This window comes from Prionailurus bengalensis, chromosome D4 (genome assembly GCF_016509475.1).
Source record: "Prionailurus bengalensis isolate Pbe53 chromosome D4, Fcat_Pben_1.1_paternal_pri, whole genome shotgun sequence".
Lineage (NCBI taxonomy): Eukaryota > Metazoa > Chordata > Mammalia > Carnivora > Felidae > Prionailurus > Prionailurus bengalensis.
The window spans coordinates 35,996,143-36,005,229 of NC_057359.1; the positions used below are offsets into that span (position 1 = coordinate 35,996,143).

The following is a 9,087-nucleotide window of genomic DNA, read 5'->3' on the forward strand; positions in this document are numbered from 1 at the left end:
TAAGAAATAATAAGAAATAAGAGAGAAAAGAAGAAATAAGAGAGAAAAGAAGCCTTCTCTAGTGGGAACCACATGATCTCTTCTGACCTAGCCCCCAAAACTGATTGATCTCCAGGTTCAGCCTACATAAGATTTTACACTAAATCATTCTAGGATATGGCCTGCAATTCCTTTCTCTGAAAAAAGTGTGCGTGTGTGTGTGTATGTGCACTATATATAACATGCATACTGTTACCTATATTACAATTAGAATAATTCTTAAGATGTACTGCTTCAACAAGCCAGTAATTATCAACATGTTTTAGCAAACATGCAATTTATGTTATTAAGTCCTGGCAAGTTCCCACAATGGAAGGGGTACACAGAAAAGTAGGAAGGTTTCAAGCCCCTAGAAAACAACAGGAAGGCACACCTTCCTGAGGGGGAGGGAAATGGGACACTGAAGTGCTGAATCCAATCCCTGAGGGCACACAATTCCACCGCAAGAAAGCCCTATTGTCTTCAACCACACAGGTATAAATGATGAGTATAAGCCATGTCTTACAGAGCTAACCACATATGTATCCTAAGGGAAAACAAATGGATAGCATGTGTGACACAAAATGAACACATCCATTCAGAGGAGAAGCCACCGGACATCCTTACATGCTAAAATTACAAGCCATGGTCCGTTGAAGTAAATACCACGAATAAATATTAATTAAGAACTAATTGAGTATATTATATAATGTAAAAAAAACAAATGATGGGGAAATGTTCCCTCTCTTTGTGATATACATGGTCTGCCATTAAAATTTAGAAATATAAAAGAGCCTTTGAGAGTGAAAGAATATGTTATATTGGCACTGTGTTTCAAATGTTCCTGCTGAATAGTACCACCAGTGAAACCTTGTTGATGGTTTTAGAGGGAATAAAAAGGGAAGCTCTTTAAAATTAAGTCAGAAGTGTTTCCATTACTTATTCTAGAGAAATCAAAAGGTGAATTCAGGATAATTTTTTAAACTCCAAATATACATAACAATCCAAGTAAGCTTCTAAAAATTTAAATTACACTTTTGTCTTCCTCTTTGGTTATCTGATCCAAAGTACACATTATAAGGCCTTTTATGAAATAACACACACATCACAATGTACAGGCAGAATTTCTTCTCTTTTCTCTGTTCTCTTTCCTGAGGAAACCAAGGCACTTCTGTGATGCTTTGGATATAGCTGGAATAACAACCTGAGCCTTGATTGTAATTTGTATTGTAGCCTATGAATTTGGAAATATAAGGCACTGATACACAGATTGTGAACTGCTACAGTTGGTCTGGAGATTTACTGGGGTTTCCCATATCTTATAGATATGAGGATGGCATGGTGATATGTTTATCATGCCTACTGCTTCTTTCGAACTTTGGAGAGTGGGGCACCTGAAGAATTAGCATTGGGGTAATAGTGTTTTGAAGATGATGAAGGGTGCCAATTAATTCCATTGGAATACTGCATAGCCTGCAGGTGCTAAATAAGCAACAAGAATTCCACCCAGCTTCTATAAAAGCTGCCTCTGTCTCAGGATGACAGAGAATGCAAGGGGGGAAATGGCAAAAGAAAGCATGTACCTGGAAATTTTTAAACAGAGAGATTCTTCGGGCAATTCTATTTTCTCTATGGAAACAAAAAAAATCTTAATAATGGGAAACATTTCATAAAATATAGGATGATCACAGTTTAGGCAGCTTTAAATTCCTAGCTTTTGAGTGTTGTACTCAACACTGCCTGGTACATAGGAGATTGACTAAATATATGGGGACCAGATACTATGTTACATCCTCCTAATTACTGATTCTGACTTGAAAATGCATGTCAGTTAGGAAACAGAAGCGAACATAACTCCTAGGAGTAGATGATATGACTATGGTACCTCAGTTAATGTCTTGTCCTTGATTTCTGTAGCAAAATCAAAGGAGGAAATAATGCAGATCATGCATGAACTGATAAACTGACTTTCTTAGTGGTTCCAGATGATCTAAAGCTGTGATAACAAAAAACTGAGACTATGGCACAGTTTATTATGAGCCAGATTCCTTCTTAATTTGATGATCTTTTGCCCAAAAGTAAAAAGTCATGTTTCTGATTTTGAAATCCATTTACGGGAAAAATAAAAAGTGAAAGAATACCACCTTCAGGGCAAGATTAACAAGTCTCTCCTTTCTCCATCCTCTCCCCTCTTCATTTTTTATTCTACTTCCAAGTAGAATTTCTGAACTGAACCATAAAGATTCTAGGTCACTGTACTGGGTCACCATTCTAGGGATACAAGCTTGTATGAGTATTTTTCCAGCTACCTAAATAAATGTCTTAGACAAGTAACCTAGACCCGTTTATTTAAAAACAGGAAGCATTCCATTTCCCTTGCTTACTTTTTTCTGGTTCTATATTCTAAATTAACCTTCCTTGGAACTGGACGGGCTATGTTGTAGGCCCTTGTCCTAAGCCACCCAGCTCTGTGTAACCAAAGGAATAGGAGTACATCCTGGAATACAAATCCCATAGCACATGTGATCAGCAAATAAGCAAATAAGGAGTAAAAAGGAGTATGTGCACACAGACTTGCCTGGCTTTGACTCTCCTGTAGCCGCAGAAGGGGCCACCTTTCTAATACAAATCACACTTGAGAAATATAACTTTGGATTGTGTTTAAAAGTATAATTCAAAGCATTCCCAATAGTATGAATGCATTACTAGACTTGTATAGCTGATTACTAACATAATTGCATGCTTAAAAATGAATTTTTACAAAATTCACTAATTCTGTGTTGAAGTGTAATACTTTTATTGTTCCCTTTACAAAGTAAATCAAATATGCAACAAATTATAACAATGTAACCTAGTTAAAATACATACATCTCTTTTAATTTGAGATTAATGATGAAAAGTTTTAAGTAACTAACCATGTCATAATCAATTTAATATTTTTTTTCCTTTCCTTTTTTAGCACCTAATGTAAGTACATATCCTGGTAAGTAAAGTCTGTAATAATGGAAAAGAATAGCAATTATGCTCCCTGCAATTCTATAACCTTAACTTTAAGAATAATGTGGTATTTAGAAAATATATGGATTTATTAAACGAGTCAAGGCCTTGGTAATATGGTACACTGTTGAACTTTCATTTGATTTAAGGCTCAGAGAGCAATTTGATATATCACACCCTAACGTACGTTATCTCTCTTTGACTATTCAATTATCACACATACGCCTCTAAAATTTTAAGTGCACTATTTTCACTCAGTTCAGTCTTGAACAGGTGTGCTTAAACACACACACACACACACACACACACACACACACACGGACATGCACAGCAGCAAACACACAAAATGTAAAACAAATAAGCTCTCTATAATTAACCAGCTATATCTTGCATTCAGAAATAAATAAATTTCAAATACAGCATTATTTCCCAGGCTCCAATGATTTAAAATATAAAACATTTTATAGAGCTATAGTTCCACTTGCTACCACCCATGTATTTATATCAGAATGGAAAGATTCGGCACACTGATTTTCTTAGAGGGGAAAATCTTTTCAATTTCGTCAATTATATTGATGAGAGGAAAACTCAACACTTTTGATTCTACAATCACATTAAATGTTCACCTAGTAGGCAATCTTGGTTTTCTGTAAGAAAAGCAAGCCCTCAAAATTAATATTGTGTTCTTTCTCTGTGTTCATTTTCCATGAACAGAAGATTTGTCAGTATAAAATCTTTTTAGATAAATGTATCTCACATCAACAATGGAATTATTTTACTGATTGATTTTCTTGAAAATTTACTAACAGGTATATAAATTATTGTCTATGTGTTTACTTGTCAATGAATCATCTTAGCTACTACTGCTTTGTGACGTAAAACCTCTCTGTGAACTTGGGAAATGCATGTCAATTTTATAGTTTTTAACTTCTGAAGCTTTTAGTTTTCTCTTTTAAATACAGGGGCTGAAATAAATTTTTATATGGTAACTTCAGCTGTGACAGTCTATAAGATATATTTTACGTGGAAGAAAACGAGTTTACTTAAATTGTGCATATATATCTAAACATGACACTGTAAAATAAAATATATAGAGAAACTGAGAGGAGAAAAAAGGAAGTCAAAAGACTCTAAACAGCTTCTTTTATTTTCATGTTCTCATACCGTTTTGGTATTAAATAGAGTAACAAATCCGAATATATTTACTTACACATTTTTCAATAGCAAGAGGTAAGGATGGTTTAGAGGGATTTTAATCCACCCCTTCCTTCCATCATCTCCATCCTCCTCCTCCAAATAAGCATTTAATCCCATAGCAACAGGATCTAGTCACCTCCAACATGGCTTGGGAACAATTTCCTTAGCTCTTCTCCAAACAGGACAGCTACCACACTCCTGTATGGGATCTCGAGGTGCCACAGTGTAATCTAACAATTTGCTAAATGATACTATTAATTAATTATTTTACTAATTATATTACCTTGTTCCATGAGATTTTGGAATTTAAATTATCTCAAATTGTAGGTCAATTTCTCTACCGGACAGAGGAGAAAATCCCGGTACAGAGAGTTCAAGTTACCTCCCTGGGATCACACTGCTAGTTACAGATGAGAGGAAATCCCAAAAGCTTTGATTCTACCATCACATTAAGTGTTCACCTAGTAGGCAATGTTCATTTTTTGGTCCTTCATTCATTTTCTTTTATTCAACATATTTTTAAAGAGTTTGAAAAGACATATGGTGAGTTAAAGTTAACTTCCACATTGATTCTACCAGTGGAAATTCATTTATTCTTTATGGATGCCAAATTGCTTTTGAACAGCCTGATGAAAACCCAGTGAACTGACAGTAGTGATAAAAAAAAATTGCACAAATATACAAGGAGATAAATTCAAATGGCACTCAACTGGATACAAAATCCTAGTCATCCAATTTTCACTAAAACTCTTAAATTAGAATTATCAAATATATATTATCACATCATTTGCATTGTTAACGTGTATTAAATTCAGTTTAAGTGTAACTCCAAAAAATACTACTGAAATTAAGTTATTTTCTCCAAACAGAGGAATCTTAAAATAGAGTTATTTGTTATTGTAAATGTAGAGATAGAGACATATTGATATATTCAATTAGACAGTTTTGAAAATCATTTTTTTTTAGAAATTTCTAAAAAGAGAAAACATTGGGTACGTAAATTTAAAATGTGTACTATGCAGTTCAGGTCACCTGTTCTCAAATCACCACATAAAATCCATCCATTTCCCACCTTCACCTATAATCCAGTCTTAGAAATGCAAAGATATTGAAAGTTAATCAACGATACATCTTCAACTGCAAAACAATTTACACCAGTGGTGACCATAACAATTGTCATGTACACTATTAGCCATTTCCAAGAGTATCTAGCTAATAATTTTATATAATCAGCAATATCTTAACTTTTCTCTTACACTTAATAGTACCAAAGAAAAATGTCCTTTGCACTTGAAGTTTGCATCCGCACCCAACTAGTAATAGACAGGAGAGAAAGAATGTCATTCCATAGTGGAAAAGCAAAATTTTTAATAGTCCAGCCTTTTGGTATTCCATCTAATTAACAATATTTTACTTTCTAAATTAAATGTTTTAAGGAAACGGCAATCATATCCAAAGGGTTCTATAAAATATAAGATCATGTGATCCACACAATCATCTTTAGGTCATACAGTTATAGGACTAGACCTATACATTCTATGTTAATATCAAAAGAAAAGAAAAGTATGTTTGCCTTTACCAACTGCAACTGTAAGCAAATACAGGTATACAGCACTTTATTAGAACTCCTTTAGTAAGCACACGTTAGAGGAATTAATCATTCATTCCCTGCAGACTGCTTATGTATTTCATAGGGCCATTATCTGATCTGAATAACAAGAACAATTGCATAATAAAACACATTACTGCTGACATTAGCAACTTTCTTTTTTCAACTTTAAAGTTGCAACCACCTCTGTATTACACAGACAGCTGGTGGCAAAAACAAAACAAAACAAAACAAACAAAAAACAACCTGACAATTTAATCACCCCATCCAGTTTTGACTTCTTTTTTTGAAAGTGATCAAATATAGTATGTGCAAGTTTAACGAGAAATGGTTTTAATTCAGGCTATCTTCCTTAGCACTATAACATAATTATAACACATGCAGGATAATGTTCATGTTAATTGTACATCTTTGCTTTCAGCAATTTGAACAGGATCAACAATTCTGTCCTGTCTTTTCTACATTTTCTGTGGAAAATGAGTCCTATAGTAATATATGGAATAATATATTTGAACCACTCTTAAAATTGGCTACTTCAGTATAATCTTCCCTTTTATTTTTCAATAATTGTTTTTTTTTCAAATATTAGATATCCTTTCACATATTTGAGGTCACAAGTAAGTAGAGGTCATATGCTCTCCCAATCTGATCAACCAAGGGTTTCATTTTAAATTATTTAAATTCATTTTAAACCAATCTCAGAAATGGCAGCTGAGAACAGCAATACCTCTAAGAAAACCCATTTGGATACACAATAAAGTAATATATAAGAAACAATGACATATCTTTCCCAAATGATTCCCATATATTATAACTTCATTACAATAAATTTATCAACTGTCCTACTGTTATTCCATTACGCAAAAAACTTATGTCCCAAGATATTCAGAGCTTTTGACATTGAATATCCATGACAACTCTAAAACATCTTTCCCTTTTTTGAACCATTGTATGTTAGTTTACTCTTAATTCTGTTTAAGTCAATGCCAAGTGAATATTGCCACTTTTATATATTCATTCGAGTAAATATAAACATAACATTTTTTTCACTTTACCATCATCGGCAATTAAATATAAGAGGGCCCTTAGATATTATTTGATGGTAAGGTGTTCTGTTGGAAAAAAAAATGCGTGAGATAAGTGGCTTTAATTTTCAGTCTGGTTCATAACTCTTAAAGACATCTGATTTTAAAAGTGTGCTTTACACTGAGGAAAAAAATTCAAAGTTAAAGATAAAACAAACTTTTTAAATCCCTATTCTACACTAGTCAGTATGAATGCTATTATGTCAGAGAAGTTTGACTTTGTTAAAAATCTGCTCTGTTGTATCTAAATTGCAATTCCTACTGTATCTACTGTATATGTAACAATGCAAGAAGAATTAGATTCCCAGTCCATTTGGCAGTAATAAAGGGAAAAATGCTGAAATGTTATTGATTCTCTCCCTCTTGTGCAAAACAAACTGACTCAACTATATTTTTCCTGACATAACACAAAGGTTTTATTTAGATATTACAAAATATTGGCAAGTATCAGACTGTATATCTTCATTTCTTTTTAAATATACCATTAACCCCTTCACAGAGACAGGAAGGGTGTCCTACTTGTTTTTACAGAAATGCTGCAGCTACTGACATGGTGATGTTAGCCCCAAGAGGAATACTGCCTGCAAAAGTTTTTGATGCAGAGATATTCAGCCCTAGGAGACACCTTAAGCCTGTCACTGGCTGCTGAGCCTCTGTCACAGTTTATAACCTGCTGTGTCAAAGTCACAGCCTCAGCTCCTGCCTTCTCCAAAGCATTTTTCACATTCCCTCTCCAAATTAATTTCATCCAAATTCTCCTAACTAGCCTAGTTCCCAGGGTTTTCTTCCACATCTCATCTACCTACAAGCATTAGAAACCTCAACAGGATTTTCTCCTGGTCTTTCACACCATCTTTGTTAACTTTCCCTTGACCCAATTCTTGGCAAGCTGTCTCCAGAACCAAAGATAAAGCAAGCAACCAGGTGAAGTCACAGGAGGAGGGGAGTTGGTGTGGATTAAGGCTGATGTGGAAGGCAGCAAGAGAAGTGAACCAGCAGGCTGAAATTCTCCAGCTTTTTCGAGGTAACCATCCTTAAATCTTAGAACCAACCAACGTTTCACCAACCGAGGTTTCCAACAGCCCTTGAACAATAAACGTTTAAAAATCACATCCCCAGGAAGGTTCCCCACGCTGAAGTCTTCTCAAGGCTCTTTCAAAAAATAAATAAATAAGTAAATAAATAAATAAAAAGCTTAGCAAACCACTCCTCAATTAAGAACTACTCAAGTTATATAAGGCAACTTCTTCCCCGGTAAAACGAACTGTCCACACCATTTGAAGGGAGAGCATTCAGCATACGCCTCACTTTGGAGAAAAGAAACACAGAAGCACAGTTTACTTACTAAAGCAGCCGCTCCAGTCCTCCTTGGAAACCCTGAGGAGTCTTCTCTTTTCTTTCCTACCAGTCAAATAAAGAATTGTCTTCCTATTCCACACAGGCCCGGAATAAACTGCAAGAAAGGACAGCACGCGCACAGCAGCCCGTCGGGCTTTGGCTTGGGTAGGGTGCTTCGGGTGCTGTCTATTTCAAAAGTGGGATCTTCTTTTCCGGAGGGAGGGGGCAACGGCCGAAGAAAATAAAGGGCGCTCCGAAAGCTAGCTTGGGTCCTGCAAATTATTCGGAAGGCAAAGTACCTGCACTCTCCCCGCCGAGGCTGCCTGTCAGCGGCGCGCGAGGGGAGGAGGCTGAGGAGGAGGAGGAGCGGCGGGAGGGCTCGGGCTGGGAGGGGAGCGCGCGCGGGCTGGCTGGGGGGGAGGAGGCCGCTGGGCGGGCGGCCGAGCAGCCGCCGAGACCGCGAGGAGGCGAGCGGCCGTCAGGGCGAGGCGCTGCCCCACGCGCTCGGGCCGCCGGCTGCGGGCGCGGGCGCGGGCGCGGCGGGGCGGGGAGCAGAGGCGGCGAGCATCTCCCGGCCGCTCCCGCACTCGCTCGCTGGCTCGCGCTCCCCCTTCCTCGCGCTCGCACACACAGGCACACACCCCACGTCTCCAGCAGCAGCCGCTCGGCCGCACGCACTCACCTGCATTTCCTTAACGAGCCACTTGATGGCTGCCAGCGGCGCTGGCCCGGCTCCGGCTCCGGCGGGCGGGAGCCGGGGCGGGGAGGACGTGGCGCGGGATGTTCCGAGTGCCGGCCCGGGTGGCGGCGGCGGCGGCGGCGGCGGCGGTGCGGGCGGGCGAG

The 9,087-nt window shown here is 37.6% G+C and overlaps 1 protein-coding gene across 34 annotated transcripts in view; it reads right to left on the minus strand.

Annotated features, from left to right (window-relative positions):
- The window catches only part of PTPRD (protein tyrosine phosphatase receptor type D), a 2,207,515-nt gene extending 2,198,858 nt beyond the window's left edge, over positions 1–8,657 (minus strand). For 8 of the 34 annotated variants that reach the window (XM_043566632.1, XM_043566635.1, XM_043566633.1 and 5 more), the window contains exon 1: positions 8,252–8,654. The gene's annotated coding sequence lies outside the window, so the exon portion shown is untranslated. Of the gene's footprint in view, positions 1–8,251 lie in introns of all 34 variants that reach the window. The other 26 variants (XM_043566646.1, XM_043566639.1, XM_043566636.1 and 23 more) reach the window with 13 other exon arrangements.
- Between the last annotated feature and the right edge of the window lie 430 nt (positions 8,658–9,087).